Raw genomic sequence first — 22,906 nt, 5'->3', positions numbered from 1 at the left:
TTTCACAGAATTAGAACAAAAATTCTTTAAATCTGTATGGAGACACATAAGACCCCTAATAGCCAAAACAATCTTGAGAAAGAAAAAAGGAATTGGAGGAATCAGGCTTCCTGACTTCACACTATACTACAAATCTATAGTTATCAGAACAGTATAGTACTGGCACAAAAGTAGAAATATAGATCAGTGGAACAGGATAGAAAGCCCAGAAATAAACCCACACACCTATGGTCAATTAATCTATGACAAAGGAGGCAAGACTATACAATGGAGGAAAGACAGTCTCTTCAATAAATGGTGCTGGGGAAACTGGAAAGCTACATGTAAAAAAATGAAGTTAGAACACTCTTTAATACCATACACAAACATAAACTCAAAATGGCTTAAAGACCTAGATGTGGGACCGGACACTATAAAACTCTTAGAGGAAAACACAGGCAGGACACTTTCTGGCATAAATTGCATCAATATCATTTTTGATCTCTCTCCCAGAGTAATGGAAATAAAAATGAAAGTAAACAAATGGGACCTAATTAAACTCAAAACTTGCACAGCAAAAGAAACCATAAACAAAATGAAAAGTCAACCCACAGACTGGGAGAATATATTTGCAAACTATCCGACTGATAAGGGATTAGTCTCCAAAATTTAAATAGCTCATGTGGCTTAATATCATTAAAACAAACAACCCCCAAAATGGGCAGAAGACCTAAATAGACATTTCTCCAGAGAAGACATATAGATGGCCAAGAGGCAAAAAAAAAAAAAGGTGTTCAACATTGTTAATTATTACAGAAATGCAAATCAAAGCTACAATGAGATATTACCTCACACCGGTCAGAATGGCTATCATCAAAAATCCACAAACAATGAATGTTGGAGAGGGTGTGGAGAGAAGGGTACCATCCTACACTGTTGGTGGGAATGTAAATTGGTACAGCCACTGTGGAGAACAGTATGGAGGTTCCTTAAAAAACTAAAAATAGAGCTACCATATGATCTTGCAATCCCCCTCCTGGGCATATATCCAGAGAAATACATGGTCTGAAAGGATACATGCACCTCAATGTTCATTGCAGCACTGTTTACAATAAACAAGACGTGGAAGAAACATAAAATTCCATCAACAGATGAATGTATAAAGAAGATGTTATACATATGTACAATGGAATATTACTCAGCTATTAAAAAGAATGAAATAATATTATTTGCAGCAACACAGATGGACCTAGAGATTGTCATACTGAGTAAAGTTAAGTCAAACAGAGAAAGACAAATATATGATATCACTTATATGCAGTGTCTGAAATAAAAATAATACAAATGAACTTATTTACAAAACAGAAACAGACTCACAGACTTAGTGAACAAATTTATGGTTACCAGGGGGAAGGGTGGGAGGAGGGATAGTTAGGGAGTTTAGGATTGACATGTACACACTGCTATATTTTAAATGGATAACCAAAAAGGACCTAGTATATAGCACAGGGAACTCTGCTCAGTATTATATAACAACCTAAATGGGAAAAGAATTTGAAAAAGAACAGATACATGTATATGTATAACAGAATCACTTTGCTGTATACCTGAAACTAACACAACATTGTTAATCACCTATACTCCAATATAAAAAAACAGTTAAAAAAAAAAAGAAAAAGAAAAATTAAGACACAAATGGTACCAAAAACAAAAGACTGTAAGACTGACATGACTCCTACTCCTCTCTATCCTCCTTTACCTGAGTACTTATTCTATTAATCCTCTAACTAAGTTACCTCTCTACTATGAAAATACCCCAAGACAGTAAACAAAAGTCTACCAACTTAGTGGTCTTTCAACTGGAACAGCTCCAAGGCCAGAAACCTAAAAGAACACTTGCTTGTACCCTCTTAGGGGTTCATCATTAAACACTAGCCCAGAAATTGATGTCTCATTTGCAATCAGCTGCAACACTGGAAAAAATATTGTCCATGAAGGTTTTGTGCAAGTTCTTTGACATCAACTTGAACCCCGACATATCTACCCTTAGAAAAGGGCCCCATATGGACCCTTCCTAGAGTTGACAGGACTCCAACAGATTCTCTGGTAAACTGCAACCAGTTATTCCCTTAACTAAAATTAAAATTAATGGAATACCTTACCACATTCTGGTAGATAGAGAACTACACTCTCTACTTTAAATCCCACTTTCTCAGGAGCTTGCAGATAGAATCCTAATAAAACTGGCAGAAACCAGAAACGGGTGAAAATTCTTACCAGAGTTAGCTCTCCTGGATTTCTAGTAGTCCCAGGAAAGGAAGGTAAAATTTCAGGTTGTTCTTTCCCTTCCAAATCCAGACTCCTGTGAATGTGGTTTGAGGGTACCCATTGGTTATTGATCCTTTTTTTGTTCCAGGGACAGCTATTGCCTTCTTGTTTGCCTCATTTTCTGTCCTGAGAACTTGGTTTGGCTTTCTGTCTGTCTGGAGCATGCAGGTTATTGGTTCTCCAATATCAAAAATATAGCTAAAAGAAAAAAGAAAAATTAAGACACAAGAAGTACCAAACCCAAAAGACTGTAAGACCAACATGACTCCTACTCCTCTCCAGCTAAATGATGAGATTAAGCACCCAGAATTATGACCTGACATAAATGTGGATTGCAGTCCATTTGTGGCCAGGATCTTATTAACAGTTGTCAGCTCTCAAGGGAATTGTCTTTCTTTCTTTCTTTTATCTTTGGGAGTGGCTCTGGATTTAGGAAGAATAGTACCTTTGCACCCTCCTTGGGGATGTCTTTTGTGTCCATGGGATTTTTCAATATTGCCAGTGTTACTGGAGAGTAGATTCTTGTCTCAACACAAAAAGAAATCAGAGATGAGTTGGAAGCCAAGAAAGCAAAGTGAAGATTTAAGGGATAGTATACTCTCAAGGGTTGAATGGGCACTCAGGTGAGTAGCTGCCATGAGTTTATTTGGCAAGCTGGTTATAAGAGATGTGAAAATGAATGGGAAGAATATTCACTGAGGAAGAAGGGTTTTGGGTCTTATTACTGATTTTCATCCCAGCTCCACCTTCCCGAGGGGAGAGGGATTTTTGTCCTTATTTAGCCTTGATTGGAAGTGTCATGGCATCAGTGCATGATGGGTACTTCTTATCTGCAAGGCTAATTTTATTGTAATGAGGGCATAATGAGCAAAAGTTTACATTTGGATACCAGAGATTCTGCCTTTTCCCACCTTTCTTTGTCTGCCTCTAGAACCCCTTGTCACCTCGAGATTTATATCTTCTGGTCAGCCTGGAGGTTCCTGCTTTCCTTTGTCTACCCAAGGACCCCCATTGTTCACAAGATGTATGGTTTCCTGCCACCTAGCCCATGTTCCTCTTTCTCTGCTCATATCTAGCTATCTGCCTGCTCTAACACCAAGAATATTTACTGTTTGTCCTGGATAAAACTTAGCTAGATATTTTAAAGGATTTTTTTCTTTTTTTTCAAAAGTAGCTGTAGTAGAAGTTGGTTAAATTGGATGCTGATGCTGAGAACCTGATAGAAACTTTTTTTCAGGCCTTCTTCCCTAAGCTAATTGAAACTACACACCCAGAGGGAAAGAAAAAAACATTTCAAAGACAAACAGCTCTAAAACTGGAACACAGGAATCTTTTGATTTCTATCTCAGTTGAAGATCTTCTCCCTGATTTAAAGAAGTAAATTCAAGATAATGTGGTTAGATGTATGAGTCAGTTCCTTGACATCATTCAGGTTGACACCCAGTTCTTTGATAAATTAAAGGCAACTGTGCTTGTCTTACAAATTGAGCCTTTATCAGAAGAGAAAAAGCCCACCTACCCTTTTAATCAATCCCCAAACCTCCATATTCATTTCAAAAGGCTTGTAGGTATTGTCAACAGTCTGGTCATAGGGAACAAAAGTCCTTCTTGGTGGAAGTTACATTCTTTCTCTGCTCCTTTTGATATGTAAATATCCTACCTGGTCTTCTCTAGCAAACACAGAGGTAGTTATTATCAGATGGGAAGGAAAAAAAAAAAAAAAAGAAGGCATATTTGAAAACAACCTATGAAAAAAGCTTAAAAGTCTTTGCCATACCAGTGAAAAGTTTAAGCCATCTGAGAAGAAAACACAGGTGTAAACAGCTATTCCTTTACAAACTAGTGAGTTTTGTATTATTGTGTATTTTGTATTATTGTCTCATAGCTAAAATTTTAAAATGAAAGCATTTCATTTTAAACAAGATCTCTGTTTACCTCTCTATATATGCTTATATATCTCTCTATATATGTGTTATAAACTTGTAATATTTTTGTACCTCCAGATGGTATTGCCAAAATTACTTTGTAAAGAGCTCTATTTAATTGGTTTATAAAGAAACATTATAAAAATCAAGTATACTCTCAGAACTAGAGAAACTAACCCAAATGTTTTTCAAGTTCATGTGATCTATGATAATTTTCAATGAATAAAGCTTGTTTATTGATTTAATTTAAAAAGCCATGTTTTGAGATCTATAATTATTGAATATAATGTAGACATTCAACTTTTAATTTACTTAGGTTTACTAAAAGTCAAATAAGCTCATGTTATTTAAGCATGTGTTAAGGACAAATAAACAGATATAAGACAAAAGTTTATAAGTAAACTTTTCACCAGTAACTATGCTTTATAAAAGGTCTACTTAAAAATGGTTTCCAAAATCATTTTGATAATTTGAAACAAAGTTATACTGTAATAAGTTAAATGATGGATATTCATCAAATATCTAGATCATTTCCAAATAAGACAAACACTGAAACATTAATTACTGAATATATGTTTATCCACTTTTGGCTTCCTTTTACAGAGAAACTAAAGATATTTGTGTTTATTAGTAAACACATCTTGTGCCACATTGAAAAATTTAGTATGAGGAAGAATATATTTCTAGAATATATTAGATATGTTTAAAAATGTGTCAATCACAGAATGCTAGTGTAACTGAGAGCCCACAATTGCTTACTTCTTAGTTTCCACTAGGAATTAAGTATTCTAATTCCACTAGGAATTAAGTATTCTAAGGGTTAAGAATTATAATTAACATATGCAATTAAACCTAGTAGACCTAATAAAGGAAACATCTCTATACAAGGAAAGTAGGATGTGTTTTTGGTAAGAAAAGGTAGGCAGATGTGGTTGTGGTCAAGGAAAAAAGAGAGTAATTTTGTCCTGAAGTAAAATAGCTGGTTGTTCCAGAATGAGAAAAGGGGGGTGGGGGTGGGGGAGGGAACTTAGGACAAAATCTGAATGGATGTAAAAAAGTTGTAGAAGTTTTGTGAAAAGGAATCTTGGAAAAAGAACTGTGTATGTGTCAATCTGGCTAAGATTGGAATGAATTTATTTAGTTTTTTAAAAATGAGTTTTAATATTAATGATACACCAGTACAAAATTAGAATTTGGTTTCCTGTCTGTTAAAAGAACAAAGTTTTCTTACATTATTGACCTACTCTTAATAAGAAAGTACAAACAAAATTTGTTTTTAATCTTTTAAATAATCTTCCCGGAAAGTAAAGATTTTGTGTTTTCCCAAAACAATTTACTGTATTTAATTTCATCTTATCAGGTCTTTGATTACTTAAGAAAACTCACTCTTCTCAATATTGAAAGAGCTTAGGTTTTTATAGCTATGTAACCTTCTGTATTTACCTTCAAAGTCCTTGTCACATTGGTTAAATGGGTATTTTTTTAAAACTCCCCCAATATCAAATTCTAAATGAAGTCTTTTTCACCTCAAATTAATTTCAGTATTTTCCAGAGAGCCCCTGGAACATCTCAAAAGATTTGTTCTCTCTATTTATAAAAAGAGAAATGTTGAATTAATTAGGCTTATTTAATATGTTAAATTGCATAGGAAGTATTGTCAAATAAGAAGTGATGCATATTTGTATGAGTATTTATTATTAATACAACTGTTCCAGAAACTGTATAAAATTCCTAAAAATCTGGTATGTCCTGATATAATATTATCAGTCATAATTACCATTATCATCTTAAAATATTGTCACAGAAATAATCAATTTTCTTGCCAATGCCATTATAATGAACACTAACCAATTCTCTAACCATGGGGATTTTTAAGTCTTATATTTTTTCAGACAGTTATTATTTTACTCTGAGGTTTTTGCAAAAGTAAGTTTCATGAAAGAACCCTACCAAGTACACTTGACCACTGACACTGCTGCCAAATTATAAGTTCTCAGACCCCCTCTGGTCCTGTATAAATGCCAAAGACCTCAAAATCAAATGGAGTAGAAAGAGAAATAGCTACATTGAGGTAGATTGCTTCATTCCAAAACATCAGATCAAGAACATTTTTTCATTCTTCCTTTCCTCTCTTAACATCCTTTGCCTAATTCTTATACCATGAAGGTCTTTTATAATTATTTTGCCCACTTTTTGCCTTGACCTGGTCTGAAAAGATGGCATTGTTCAGTATCTCAGACCATTTCAAAAGAGAGTAATCCAGCCTCCAAGTAACTGTTGGATTTGCTGTGATGCTGGTGATCCTGTAGTTCTGCCCACTAAGAACTTCTCCCTGATTTCCAATGTCTCCGTTTCTCTGAAACAAGCTCACTGGATAAACACTTCTGAGGAAGTAAAGGCACAGTTACATGAAATACATAAACAGGCCAACAGGCTTAAAGAAATACCCCTCTATTTGGGATTATTTCTTTGACTTATTTGATTCTAACTGGCTTGGGTCATGGAGAACCTGGCTCAGGAGTGCTATCCAAACCATTGGCATTGTTTGTTTGTTAATAATTATAACTGTCTCCATAACATGCTACATTCTCTCAAAAGTTTTAAATGCATGTGGGCACCACTGACCAGCCAATGCAAGTTAAACAGACAAAGAAGACCTCATTCAAGACTTTTGCAATAGGGGCAAGATATTCAACTCCACTCCGCTAAAACAAAAGGGTGGAGGATTTTTAAATGCTGGGATAAGCCAATGGCAAAGTGCTAGAGGACATTAGGAGAGTGGTTGGCCAATGAGATGGTGTTGAGAAAACTAGTAAAGTGTCTTGTTCAGGCTTCAGAGGCAGAAGCAGGCCCCTGACCGACTTGTGGCCCTGTCTAGACTGTGTGCCTGCCTGCACACCTAACAATTGTTACCAACAAGTCAAGCAACACTTAAGATAAGAAAGGGAATGAGTCTTGAAATTTCTTGAGCCCTGGGGATCTGATCAGTCCCCCATGGTCTAGAAAATCTTTTGACTCACACAGTGAAACAAACAGCACTGTTACAGTTAAACCAGAGTTGCATTTTTGCTCATAAACTGATGATAGCTGATTGTGGATTGGGATTATAAACAGAAGCCCCCAGAACTGCAATTTGAAGTCTCACCTGTGAGGTGAACGCATGGCCCAGGACCCTTCCCAATTGGGACTCCAGATTGCTGTTACTTGGGACTTTCCAGCTGCTGTTTGAATCTGGATGTAGGTGTTGGCCCAATCTGATGATGTATACTCTGTTATGTACCTCTAATACTTTTATTCATCCCCTTCTAATGACTGTATATTGAAATTAAGTTAAATAATCTTCTATTAAAAATTAATTAAATCTGTTCAGTTGTGTGAGACAAGTGGCTATTTTGCCAGCGAATCCAACAAACCTTGAAACTAAAAGTAGGCTTTCGGCAAAACAGATGGGGTCATCTGTGTTTGCTAATTGTCCCTTTTCAGAATTAGGTTTCTACCCTCCCATGGCAAATGGGAGATGGAGTGTTATCATTCATGTTGATTCCATTTCACAGAGATGATCCCACTGGTCTTGAGAAAAACATTCCAGTGGTGTAGAAGATTAACATCTCAGAAGGGCAGAGAAAGAGTTTACAATTACAAGTTTTCTGAAGTAAATGCTTTAAGGAAAGGGAGGTCAGGATCTGTAGTCAAGAAGTCTTGAGAAAGCTTAGATAAACTGAGGGGAAACTTAAGGCAGTCTTTGTCACTGTCTAGCTCAGGACACTTCAGGATACTATTATCTATCTGATGATCACAGATGAACAGCAGTGCTGAAGCAGGCAATTCACAAGGAAATGGCTGGAAACCACTGCAAAACATGTTCTTTTAAAAGCCAGCCTCCTCATCTCTGCACAAAAGACTAACTTTTCCTCTAAATATGCTCTTTGCTGCACCTCACAGGTTTTGATTTGTGATAGTCTTGCTACTGTTAAATTCAAAATATTTTCTAATTACATTATGATTTCTTCTTTGATACACTAATTTTCCAACATGGGATTTCTAGTTAACATTCTGCAATTAATTTCGAGCAAACTTTTATTCTTGTCAAAATATGTTATTTTTATTTAAATTCTTTGACATTCGTTTGCTTAAAATTTATGTTCAAATAATTGGTAAATTTTGGTAAATGTTTTATGCATAACTGAAAACTGTTGGAGAGTGCAATGTTCTCTGTATAGCCAAATAAAACAAATGTGTTATTCCTTTATTCCTATTATTCAAATCATCCTTATTCCTACTGACACATTTTGTGTCCTTTTTATGTCAGTTATTGACAGAGAGCTGTGTTAATATCTCCCACTCTGAAGATAGATTTTTGTTTTTCTTCCAGTAATTCTGTCAAGACTTGCTTTATATATTTTGAAATTATTTTATATATTCTAAAAGGATTATCATTTTAGCAAATTGAATATTTTATTTTATTGTTTCCTTTTCTCTAACAATATCTTATATTTTTCTAGGTGTTTGTTTTAAATTAATATAGTTAAACCAGTCTTTTTTTTGGTTATGGCTTTCCTGGTGCAATTTGTCCATTTCTTTGAATTCAAATTTTGTGGGTTGAATTCAAATTTTGTGGGGTTTTGTGCATTATTTGTGAAGAGTTTCAGTTTTAACACAGCCTATTAAATTTGTCCACTACTGGAGTATTTAGTATATCCAATTACAGTTACTATAATGACTAATACATACATTTGTTTATTTTATTTTATATTTTCTACTTTTCTTCCTGTTTTTTATATAGTTTTCTCTTTCTTACACTTATTTCAATAGAGTTTTTTGAATCATTCAATTATTCCTACTACTCTTTTGAAAGTTTTGTTCTCTATTTCAATTTAATTAGTAAAGAGCTCAGTAATTACAGTGAGTATAATTAATTTATTACACCACAAAGTTAATAATTAACTCCATCTTCCTCATAAAAAATGAAAGGACTGATTTGAGCTCATCATTTTTCTAACATACACTGTCACATTTATTTATTGAAGAATTTTAAGTTCCTCAATATATTGCTATTAGCTTTGTATATAGGCAACACTCATTTAGTTTTAACCATATATTTACCATTCTTTTTTTGTTTTTCCTTTCTACTTGTTCTTTATAATTTTTTTTTCTGAAATCATTTTCCTTTTCATGAAATATATATCTAGATTTTCCTTTAATGAATGTTTACTCTCTTATTTTTTAATGTCTAAAAATTAAATTACTTTACCCCTCATTCACAAAAATATCATTTTTGCTGTGCATAAAATTATAGATTGATACATTTATATTTGGCATGTTCAAAAAATAATTTAGTTATGTTCAGGTTTCCATTATTACTGGTGGGAAAATCAGCATTTGGTCTAATTGTTAGTTACTTTATTATAACAAAAATTCTTTCCTCAAGCAGTCTTTTAGATCTTCTCTAAAGCTTATCTTTTATGTGCTATAGTTGGTCTATGGCAGTAGTTCTGAAAGTGTCATCTCCAGACCAGCAACATCAGTTTAGTCTTTTTAGATATGCAATCATGAGATATTTAATGTGGATATCTTTATATTTCTCCTCTTCTGAATTGGTTGAGCTTCAAGAATCTGTGGGTTTGTGCATTTCATGAATTTCCCAGATATAATATATTCATTAGGTTTGTTCCCTCCTCTCTCTCTCTTTCTCCTCTCTGAGACTTTAGTTAAAATTTATAACTTCTCCTTCCATACTGCATATATCTTAATCATTTTTTAAATTTTCATCTCTTTTTTTTTTCCCTCTGGCTGCATTCCATGTGATTTCTTTGTATCTAGTTTCCTCCTAAATTGTCATCATTGTATAAAATTTTCTAATGTATCAGTAGAATTATTCATATAAATTAATGTATTTTTTTGTTTTTCTTCATATTTTATGTTAGTTTTATTTTTCAAATTTTGCTTGTCATTATTTGCTTTTTTCATTCCCTGTGAATATGGTCAATAAGGTTTCTTATTTTCCAAAACATTTTTAAGATAATTGATTTGTATCTGTATCTGCTAATTCCATCACCTTAAATCATTTTAGGTCTGTTTTCCTCATCTATTATTTCTCCTGGTTCCAGATCATGAAGCTTTGTTTCATTTTATATTTACTTTTTTTTTTGCATACACTGCTAATTTTCCTGGGAATTTTTTACATTGAAAGTCTAGCACATGAAGTGAAGACAATTTCTTGAGGAAAGTTTGTTTTTGTTTCTTCTAATATCTTTTGTGGAGTTGCTATTCTAGGATCATTTTAAATTATATTCCTACCAGAGATGTACCAAGCAGCCAGAGAAGTATACAATCAATCAGGCTATACATTTAAAGTGAATTGCTCCATCTTTGTTCAGTGCTAAAACATATATATCATTAGTTACCTCACAGTCCACTGATGATAATAGCTCTATTTCTATTCACCCTTGTATTGATGGTATAACCTATTAATGTCCCAACTTTACAGAAGAGTATAGCTTATTAGTAGCCTCTGGAATTCATATATTTTCCCATGCTCCATGAGGTCTCAAATACTCAGTTTCACCAAATTCAGCAAATATTCTAAATGTAAAACGTGTATGTTGTATTCCTCTTTCATACCTAAATTTAAGCCTTCACTTAATCCCTGGCCTGATTATTCTTAACTTTCTTTCAAGGTCATTGGTGATTTTAATTTTGTAAGATATATTATATGCAGTATCCACTTTTTAAATGAGAGAATAAATTTTGGCTCTGAATGCACTGTTATTGGAAACAACATTGTCTCTTTAAAATATAAACAGCTAAAACTCTGCCATCATATAGATGTTAAAACATTTCTTTGTCCATCTTGTAATTTAGAGTCTTTAGTATAATAATTAGTTATTTGAAGGTATTTTGAGTATCATGTATTTGTAAGTCTTTCTATATGTAATTTTCTCGTTGGGAACATAGTGATAAGCAAGCAGACTCATTTATTGCCCCCACAAAATTTAAATAATAAAGAAAAAGCAAGAATAAAACAGGCAAATAATAGTCTGATGAAAGTCTCGATGATGTACAAAGTGCCATGCTTGCTTATGGAAACAGAGCTAAATCTGTTGAGGGATATGAAACATAATTTACATGGATATGTGGAAAAGTATGTTTTTCAGTTAGAAACTGGAAAGTGTGTGTCTCAAGCCAAAAGAAGGGGTGTGATTAAAAATGAGAGAAAAAAATAAGGGACAAAGACCACATTATGGAGTATCTGACAAACACAAAGTGAATCATTGTGTACAGAATGTTTACTAATGCAAATTAAAAAATAGTATTAAATTTTCTCCTAGACTACTATAAAGGCAATAACATACACAATCTTAAGTAGTATATGCTTTTTAAAATCTTACAATAAATAAAGCTGTTCTAAACTGTTCATTTGCTGAGACATCTCTTACATCATGTGGTTTGCACACTGTAAGATGGAAAAGTATATGTACTTCCCATTTATTTGGAAACGATGGAAATAATATTAACTTTGAGGGAAAAAATATTCAAATCAAGGTAGATTAAGTAAGTTTAATATTTGTAGATCAAAGATAGGAAGACTAGCCCTAACAATTTAATTGAGGCTTCAGTGAATATACAGATGGTATTCTACTTTTCTATGGAATACACATTTGTTCAAAGTATGAATGTAAAAACTGTTCAGTAGACTGATTATAAGGAGTGTTTTATTCTAGGAAAAATTTTTTTAAAATTTAGAAACTTATAATTAGACTTCCGGAACATAATTAGTTTTTACCCAAAGAAATCATGTTTCACAATCATTAAGAATGTAAGAAACTACCTCAAAGAATCTGCCATGATTCAAGGACTGAAATGTTTTAATTTACCCAAAGAAAAGTCAAGTATCCCTTCACCACTTCTGCCTTTATCCTTGTCAGCTTCCCAAAATCTGTAGACACACTTGCTCTCTGGCTTCTTCCTGCTCCTCACATTCAGATGTGAAGCATATAGGTTAAGCCAGAACAAGGCTCTCTTCATAGTTGGTGTAAACTCTGTAGCCTGAAATATAAAGACTGGAAAGTAGGAGAAGGGCAGCAAGAAAAAGATGATAAATCTCAAAAAAAGTTACTTTGAAATCTGACAAATTTCTTATTTAAGTTTTCTCACACCTTTATGTCACCTTACTGTAAGCTATTAAATAAAGGATTTAATGAGAGATTACTTAATGTTATAATTAGCTTATTTCATAAGTGTCTGCATAATATTTTTGAAAATAACCTTAGTTTAAATGTTTAATTACAATCAAAATGTGATTTGTTATACAAATACAGTAAAACTTAACTAACAAGAATGAAAAAATGAAAATTCCCTTAGGGTCTGAGATATTGCCAATGGTAAAAAAAAACAAAACTTGATTTTTTTTGCTCATATTTCTCTTTTCCTACCCATATTAGTTTAAAAAAATAACTTTTACAGGAATGTTTTGCAGTGCTTAAAAAATGTTTTGTATTTTGCCTTTTTCCGATAAAAATGGACATGGACTCTTAGTATTGATATATATGTACTAAAATTTCATTATTTCTAAAGAAATTTAGTGTCTCACTTTTTAGATTTACTATGTAATGTGTTAATTCAGTTCCCTGTTGAGAGATATTTGTTTTCAAATGTTTATTATTTTGGACAATACTACAAATTCCACCATTTTTCACATACGTGTACACCCTTACAACAGCTTCTTTATAGAATCTTTCTTAAATGAAGAATTATTTGGTCAAATAGCAAATAAAATTTTGCTATGTATTCTGAGATTGTCTCAAATATTATCTTGCAGAATGATAATTTAGAGATAGAAATCTTCGACTGGATATGTCATATTTTATTTAGGAAATTTTTCAGAGTTCCAGGGTTGCTATATTATTGAAGACTTTATTTACAGCGTCCTATTCTTTATGTGGATGCTATGTTCTCTACAAACTCTCTGAGACTATAAATTGGGCTTTTTTCTAAACTTTTTAACTTTTTCTATTTCCTTAATTATTTCTATTTCCTTTGGGGGTAGTTTTTCTTATTGTTCATTTTTACTCTTATATTTTATGATGATGATTTTATGTAAATATGTGAATTTTTAATACTTACTGATATTTGTGACTGAAAATTTGGATTGACCCATAAAAGTGACTCGAAAGGAGAGGCCTATGCAAGGTTACATGATGAAGGCACAGTATGAAGGTATACTTAGGCAAATCAGGATTCCTACATTTGTAATATTAGAGGGAGCTTTTCACTGAATTTCTGGTATGTATTTTGTCATTTCCTTTGGTTCCATTGTAAAAGCCTAAAATTACCTTGTACTCTATTCTGCTTCTTTCCCCAGCCTTAACATGTTAGCTTTGTTTTGGTATATTTATTTACTTTATTTTAAAGCATTTCTTCTGAATTTAGGCAGGAATTTAACAAATTTCCTCCTAGTCACTCTTATATGCAGAGAGTTTAAGTGACAATGACCCGACTTTTCAATAGGTCATCATTTAATTAATTACTTACTCCTTCCTTTTATACTTGATTACAGTATGCTAAGCTTTCCTGTGTCTATCTTCCTGAATTGCTTTATAGTTTAATTTACACATTTTTTTAACAGTCCAAGTCAACACTGATTTATTAAACATCCTGTGATAAAATTAGAATTCAGCAATATAATGTTTTATTTTTGAAAAGTCAGTTTGAATAGAAGATAGATAGATAGATAAATAGATAGATTTCCAAGATAATGAATGAACCAACACCAGCAGCATTTTTGCTACCTCTTGAAGGATAGTTATATATCTATCCTTATATATATCAGTGTAAGAAACAGAATCCTTTCAAGTTTGTTAGCATTTATGCTGGAAGATGCAAGGAGGCAAATTAAAAGGTCAGCTATTACAACCATTACTATTATTAGCATTATTCATAATAAGAGTAATAATGGCTAACTAGAATAAGTTGAATCTGTGCAAATACATGAATTCATACTGCTACTCAAAAGATGAAAGAAAATATGAAGTAAAAGGTATTTGTTTTATAAAAGTTACAATTGGATGAATTTATTTGAAATGGTTTAAGAATTCAGGGAGTGATAAGATATGCACAGTTCTTTTGTTACTTTTGTGAATGATATGTATGTTTTATACATCTGGGACATCTGGCAGGGACAAGGAGCAGGCCAGATGGTTCAAAATGAAAGATCTAGACAGAGAGAGTAGTTACTGTCAAATAATAAAAAAAAAAGTGCTAACTACTCACAAAATCCAACATATCTTTAGAGGTGAAACCCCCTAATGCATTGGAACCACCATATATAATAAAACACATTTTTTCTTGATAGTATTAACAAAACAGGTCAATGAATCACAGTGATATGGGTGATGTGATGTTGGACAGGCAATTTTTAAAGCTGTCTCATTTTAGAAGGAGCCAAGAATTTTAAAAGTGTAATGATAAACTTAGACAAAACAAACTTGATGCCAAGTAAAACACATGAAATTATAAATAAATTTTAAACTGCCCTCATGGAGAGTACAGCCACGGATTATAAAACAACTGGATTATTTATTTCACAAAATCTGTTGGACCACAAGAAAATATTGTTTGTCAGGTTGTATTTCCCTTTTTTATATTCATTAATTGAACAAACAGGTATAAAGTCCAAATTAGTTTTTTTTTGTTTTCTTATCTTTTTAGCTTGAGTTGAATGCACATGTTATTTACATACTTATAGCTTTATATATAGCAATCTGTAAATATTATCAATGTTAATATTAAATATAACAATGAAACTGTTTAATAATCGTTAGCAAACTTTTATATTTGTTTTATAACAAAAAAAGTATGTTGATGAAAGGTGAAATCTAATTATATTTATAAATATTTCCTGACCTTACTAAGACTTACACAATGTCATTTCTTCTTTAAGAATAAAGAAGTATGTTTAACTTATATATTTTTATATATCTTCTATTTTATGTTTTTTTTTTTTTTTTTTTTTTTTTTTTTGCGGTACGCAGGCCTCTCACTGTTGTGGCCTCTCCCGTTGCGGAGCACAGGCTCCAGATGCGCAGGCTCAGCGGCCATGGCTCACGGGCCTAGCCACTCCGCGGCATGTGGGATCTTCTTGAAACGGGGCACAAACCCGTGTCCCCTGCTTCGGCAGGCAGACTCCCAACCACTGCACCACCAAGGAAGCCCTATTTTATGCATTTTTAATTTCTATATTTTTCCTGTAATTTTCCCCTGAAAATTAAGGGAAAAACCTCTTCATTTTGTGGTGTTTTATTAATATTTTTTCTTGGACTTCTTGTATTCAGCTTGTGTATGTCCATTTTAATTTGTAAGAAGTGTGTAATTTTGTTTTTGTTTTCTGGGAGTAATTTTCCTCCAAATGTATTTTTTATCTATCTTTTGATTTATTTCGGCTTTTTAATTGGAATATCCTTGTATGAATCTTCATTTGATTAAGGGAAACTTTTCACAAAATTAACATAATTCTCCTTGAGTTTCCAATAACTTTGTTTGAATGTTTTGTCTGTATATAAGCTTAAACATTGCCTGCAGGACCAAGTATCAGATATTTGTAATTAAATAAATCTTTCAGAATTTTGTTTTCTTTTTCTGTTGTTCCTTGAAAAGGAGAGATACAATTGTGGAATTGGTTGTGCTATCTAGTAGTTAATAAATTTAATTATCTATGGAAGTCTGGTAACATTTTTCCCCCCCCTGTAGACATGCCTATATTTTTGAGTTAGATTTTAATATTTTTCTCTGGCCTTTCTGCCAATCTTCTCTTTAGAAAATAAAGCAATCCTGTGCTACTGTGTCATCTATGGTGAGAAAAAAAGAACTACTACCCAGACATCACTGGATCCTGTTTTCAAGAGGGTAGATAGAATTGAATCCAGCAAGGAACCAGAACCTGTGACATCAATATCATGTGTGAGAAAATAAAGAAGGCATGGGTTTGCTTCTGATTAGGTAACTGACCTCAAATGGAAAGTTTTCTGATTTATCCATGGGTTCTTAACAACACAATACTACTCTTACCAACCTAAACATTATTAGTAGATGCCTATAACATTCTCTTTTAGTCTCTGTTTCTCTTTCCCGATTTCTCTCTCCCTCTCTCTCTGTCTCTTTCTCTCTCGTTTGGACCCAACATATAGGTATTAAAAATAAATAAATATAAAACAACAACAACAAAAAAAAAAAACCTTGAGAAATGCTGTTTAAAAAGATTCTGGCCCAGTAAATATTAAAAGTATACTTGAAGAGATAATGTGTAAACAAAATGAACAAGTGGGTTTTTCATGCAATCTAATTGTTTGGAACATGGAAAGCAAAAGACTAGGCCACTTTTCTCTACATATCTTTGATTCCTTACTTTTATTATGTCAATCATTTTGAACTTCATCTGATTCTTGGTGCTGTGAGTTCATTCTCACCAATCAAAATTCTAACAATTTTAACCTCAGTTAAATGTTACAGTAGAGGAAGCACTTTTGAAATATTAGGCATAAATATAAAAGTGGTATACTTGACAATTGTTGTTTAAGTCACCAATAAATGACTGAGTGCATGTTATAAACTTTCTATGAGATGTTGGAGATTTTTTTTTTTTTTTTTTTTTTTTTTTTTTTGCGGTACGCGGGCCTCTCACTGCTGTGGCCTCTCCCGTTGCGGAGCACAGGCTCCGGACGCGCAGGCTCAGCGGCCATGGCTCACGGGCCCAGCCGCTCCGCGGCACATGGGATCTTCCCGGACCGGGGCACGAACCCGTGTCCCCTGCATCGGCAGGCGGACTCTCAACCACTGCGCCACCAGGGAAGCCCGGAGATGTTTTTAAATCAACCATTTTTATTGTCATTTCCTCACTGCATATCAATATATTGGATTTCTTTCCTATATATTTTTCCTTGTTGGTTTGTTTAGCCTCTAACAGAACAGATATTTCTGAATAGACTATTAAAATTGAGTTTTTGCTTACATAGCAATGAGAATGAGAGGCATTCAGCAACCAATTGCGTTTTCCAGATGGTCTCAGTAAACTTCCTTTCTTTAGGGTCTAAGCCAAAGATTAAACCCTCCACCTTAGGTTACTTTCTCTTAGTTCCATAACTACCTGCTGCATTCCAAGACTGCATAGCTATTAACAAATGTATGTTGCTAATACTGCTATAGATTAGGAAGGGACAGTCCTTCTCAGGAAAAGACACTGAGTCACTTTTCATCTATTCCTTTTTCTTTTACATTTTCCTTTCATCTACCTTGTTCTTTTCACTTCTTAAATAAGGTTGCCCTCATTTAAACTATGGTAACACTTTTCATAATCTCTTTATCTTCAATCAAATGTGATCAATAGAGAAATAACTTTTTTTTTTGTAATGCTTGGGCATGGTTAAAACTTCGCTGCCAGGAAATTTTTATTCTAATGCTTAGCTTTCTCCAATTTTAAGTACTACCTTTTTCTGAGAGAACATTAGGTTAAAAAAATATTATCATAGAAATATAAATTTATCAAAATTTAAATGTTTCAAACTATATGATCTCCTAGATAATGAAAATATATATATTCACTTGTTTCACAATGCTCCTTTATATAGGTTTCTGTTGTGTGATTTATGTTTTATAGATATAGAGTGCAAAATGATTTATGACTACTTATTACTTTTACTGATACCCTCATTTTCTTTAGAAAACATTCTAGACCTTGTACTGACATTAAAATCCTGATAAAGTGTAATTTTAAGAATTGACTATCCCCTTCACACACACACACACACACACACACACACATTTTGTTCCATTCTACCAGGCCAATGTTCACCTTTAGGTGATGGATTTTCAGTGCAGTTCAAGCCTGTTAATGTTAACAGGAGCTTATTGGAAGAGTCATAGTGAATGATGTAAAAATTGTGCTGCTGAGACTCAATTATAAGGTAGAATACTATTCAATCTCGATGATTACAGTGCATCTGAGATTTTTTTTTCATCTTCCTTATCTAGCTCTATGTCACAAGTTGGTGTTTTCATCTAATCACATAGATAAATTCAGTTATCTTTAACACTTGTGATTTTAATCTATATTTCCATTTTATTTCATTCTTTCTTAAGCCTAAAATTTACATGGAAGCTGACTAATATTTTCTTTATTCTAACATTTCTAGCAACTCCATGACTGTTTAAAATACTTTTTACACTAGTACGACAATTTCAAATGCAACTATGAACATCTATTGATATTTTAGTTGCAATACTAAATGACACCAAAGTAAAAAAGTTTCTGAGAGTATATTTTAGTAATTTTTTTTTTTTTGTTTTTATATTTCAATCAGTAAGATGTTGAATCTGTTTTTTTTTTTTCATGCAATTCCAATAATTTAGTTTAAAAACAGATATAGCCATAAGAACAGATTGGGAACCAATGACAACATAAAGATGCATTACTCACATTATGTTCAGGAATAATCTTTTGTGAAAATGGATCGTTATGAAATACAATACTGAATAAAAGTAAAACTGATGATTCTATATACTACTTTTTCTCCACTAATATGGAAATAATAAATCTAATTTATGTGGCTATTGAAGTTACAGGAATGGATGGAAGTTCAAAGAAGAAAGATAGAGCAGAGTGTATAGGGCAGAGTGTATAAGAAATCTGACATCTAAAATTTAATTAATAAAGGAATTGTTGACAAATAATATGCCAAGAAGTGGTTTTGTAATAATCAAGGACATTTGGTTACTGGCTAAATACTGAGATTATTGTTAATTACTTTTATGTTTTTGTAATACTATCATGGTCATATTAAAAATTAGTCTTTTTAAGAATATCTAAGAAAAAATTGCATAGAAATAATATGACATTTTAGATTTTCTTTAATAATCTATGTTGGAGGATTGAGTTAAATGGCAAATTCAACACTAAAAATATGTTGATAATTTGTAAAAGCTAAATACTAATGGTTAAATACTAATCTAGACTTTTCATTTTAAATACACCTGGTTTAAAGTTTTCTAATATATAAGCACTGACATGTCTATTCCTGGGTTTGCTGATCAAAAGTTGGAGAGTGGAAAGATCATGATCTTTGGAATCAAACAGACATAGATTTAAGCCTGGGCTTCTCCAGTTGTGTAATATTAGAGGCATTAGTGAACATTAGAAGTTTTAACTTTTTATCTGGAAAATAGGGATATACTAATAGCTATATATTTGTGTATGTATAACTTACTAAATATATAGCACTAAAAATGTAACTAAAGAGGGTGCTGATCTAAGAATTCTGAATATGTTAACTCATTTAATCCTTAAAACAAACCTATGAGGTAGTTACTATTGCTATGCCCATTTTATATATGAGGAAACTTAGGCAGAGAAGTTTCAGTAATTTGCCAAAGTTTACACAGCTTTTAAATTTGTAAAGTTTAGATTCAGTCAGAACAGTGTGGTGTGAAATATGTACTGAATCACCATAATATCTAGCTCTTGTTATCTAACAAATGCAATTGTTGTATGTTATATATAGATATCCCTGTTATATTTCTTTGAACTCTCAACAAGTAAGACACATACAGAACATGAAGGAAAAGAAATATGAAGCTGTCTAATAATCAACAAATGCTAATTTCCATGATTAGAAATATTTCATGATTTCTACTAGTTTCAATATCTGAAAAAATCTATCTTTTCCTCATCACATGGACTGCATATTGTTGATTTTTCTGTGAAATGATATATTCAGGCTTGTATATTCTTCCTTTATATAAAAGAACCTAGAGTAAAATGTGAGATATATATATATATATATATATATATATATATATATATATATATATTTGCTTTCTCAAATGAGAACTAGCTTGCCATCTGAGGAAGAACATCCTTTTTCTTTTGTCTTTTGTGGTTTTGATTACTGTTCCATATTTGTTAGTTCATTAATTTGTCCATTAAATTATTAAGTACCAGGCACTGTGCTTGATGATGAAGATATTAACAGTGAACAAGATAAACATGAATCTTGTCCTCATGGAGTTTATATTTTTGGGAGAACTAAATAAACAATTATGTCAAAATGATATACAAAGTGCTAGAGGGGCTTCCCTGGTGGCGCAGCGGTTGAGAGTCTGCCTGCCGATGCAGGGGGCACGGGTTCGTGCCCCGGTCTGGGAAGATCCCACATGCCGTGGAGAGGCTGGGCCTGTGAACCATGGCCGCTGAGCCTGAGCATCCGGAGTCTGCACATCCAGAGCCTGTGTTCCGCAACAGGAGAGGCCACAACAGTGAGAGGCCCGCGTACCGAAAAAAAAAAAGTGCTGGAATAGGGGAAATATGAACAATATATGGCATTGACAATATCTCTAAAATAGCTTTAGCAGGAATGATGGAAAATTCATAGAGAAATTTATACTGAAACTAAACTTTGAAAAATATTGCCCTGCTATGGAATTATGTAAAATTATATGTTAAGAATCAAATGTAACAACATATGTGATACCCTTGAGGAATATTAACAAGCACAGATATAAGTTTAAAGTGGGTTCGAAATTAGGTTTGAAGGGAGCATTAAAAGATATGTCTAGAAAGATAAGCTGAAACCATAGAATGGAAGACGTAATCTCTGTTAAAAGTTTTGTGCTTTATTATAAGGATAATGGATAACCAATAAAAATTTAGAAAGATGATCATATTTGCATTTTAGAAAGATTATCCTGGCTTCAGTGTGAGAAGTGACTGGAAGAAATCAAGACTGTAATCAAGAATACCACTTAGGAGGTTGTTACAACTATCCAAGAAGAGATTATGGTTTTTGCATCAGAAGAGCTTTACTAGTCTTTCACAGAAGTGGGAAAAAAATTAGATATATTTATAAATTAGTATTCAAAGGACAATAATTGAACATGGGGTTGAATTCAGAAAAAAAGCCTCAGAATTCTACCTCAGTTTCTAATTTGAGCATCTGGTAGGTGGTAGTACTACTTTTTATTAATCCAGAAACAACAGGGAAAGAAAATGTTCTGGGACAATGATTAGGAGTCTAGTTTGGGATATTTCAAAATTTGTCAGCCCTGAGGTGCATATAAAAATTTTTAATCATATTTCAATATATTGTAGTAAATTATTATGAGAGATAACCATGGTGGATGATATTGGTCTTGAGTAATTAAGAATCAAATGTCAGAATGGTAGTGTATATATGGACATATATACTCTACCAAATGTAAAATAGACAGCTAGTGGGAAGCAGTCGCATAGCACACAGAGATCAGCTCAGTGCTTTGTGACCAGCTAGAAGGGTGGGATAGGGAGGATGGGAGGGAGGGAGACGCAAGACGGAAGAAATATGGGGATATATGTATATGTATAATTGAGTCACTTTGTTATAAAGCAGAAACAACGCCATTGTAAAGCAATTATACTCCAATAAAAACATTAAAAAAAAAAGAATCAAATGTCATTTGAAGCTATTGGAATGGATAAAAATCAATGCATGAATATTTATTTCCCAGTCCAAAAGAACCTTTTTTATTGAATCATAGTTGATTTACAATATTGTGTTGCTTTCAGGTGTACAGCAAAGTGATTCAGTTATATGCATAATTTTTTCAGTTTATTTTTTGTTATAGGTTATTACAAGATATTGAATATTGGACTTCCCTGGTGGTGCAGTGGTTAAGAATCCGCCTGCCAAAGCAGGGGACACAGGTTCGAACCCTGGTCCAGGAAGATCCCACATGCTGTGGAGCAACTAAGCCTGTGAGCCACAACTGCTGAGCCTGCACTTTAGAGCCCGTGAGCCACAACTACTGATCCCACGTGCCACAACTACTGAAGCCTGTGCTCCTAGAGCCCATGCTCTGCCACAAGAGAACCCACTGCAATGAGAAGCATGTGCACTGCAACCAAGAGTAGCCCCTGCTCTCTGCAAATAAAGAAAGCCTGCGTGCAGCATCAAAGACCCAACACAGACAAAAATAAATTTATTTATTTATTTAAAAAAAAGACATTGAATATTGTTCTCTGTGTTATACTTAAATCCTTGTTGCTTATCTATTTTATATATAGTAGTGTGTATTTGTTAATCCCAAACTCCTACCTTATCCTCCCCCAACCTTCCTTTCCCTTTCAGTAACCATGAGTTTGTTTTCTATGTCAGTGAATCTGTTTCTCTTTTGTAAATAGATTAATGTGTATTATTTTTTAGATTCCACATGTAAGTAATATCATATAATATTTGTCTTTCTCTGACTTCCTTCACTTAGTATGATAATCTCTAGGCATTTCCAGGCTGCTGCAAATGGCAACATTCATTCTTATAGCTGAGTAATATTCCATTATATATATATAGATAGATAGATAGATGGATATGCACATATACACATCTTCTTCATCCATTCATCTGCCGCTGGACATTTAGGTTACTGCCATGTCTTGGCTATTGTAAATAGCACTGCTGTGAACATTGGGGTACATGTATCTTTTTGAATTAGAGTTTTCTTCTTTTCTGGATATATGCCCAGGAGTGGGATGGAAGAATTTTGTCTTACTGGAACATCGCAGCAAAGAAACAGGAGTCTCAACAGAGCGATGACTATTACAAAGCAGCCTTGAGTTTTTATAACCCTTCAAGTAGCCAGAAGCAGATAGCCTATTT

At 33.1% G+C, this 22,906-nt stretch overlaps 1 long non-coding RNA gene across 1 annotated transcript in view; it reads left to right on the top strand.

Annotated features, from left to right (window-relative positions):
- The window catches only part of LOC137211302 (uncharacterized), a 41,738-nt gene extending 19,535 nt beyond the window's left edge, over positions 1–22,203 (top strand). The window contains exons 3-4 of the long non-coding RNA XR_010937019.1: positions 16,045–16,226; positions 21,879–22,203. This is a non-coding gene — a long non-coding RNA (uncharacterized lncRNA). The remainder of the gene's footprint in view (positions 1–16,044; positions 16,227–21,878) is intronic.
- The last annotated feature ends 703 nt before the right edge of the window (positions 22,204–22,906 follow it).

Source organism: Pseudorca crassidens, chromosome 18, assembly GCF_039906515.1.
Source record: "Pseudorca crassidens isolate mPseCra1 chromosome 18, mPseCra1.hap1, whole genome shotgun sequence".
Lineage (NCBI taxonomy): Eukaryota > Metazoa > Chordata > Mammalia > Artiodactyla > Delphinidae > Pseudorca > Pseudorca crassidens.
Note: the sequence above shows the minus strand (reverse complement) of the source record. Positions and strands in the feature narration are given on the sequence as shown.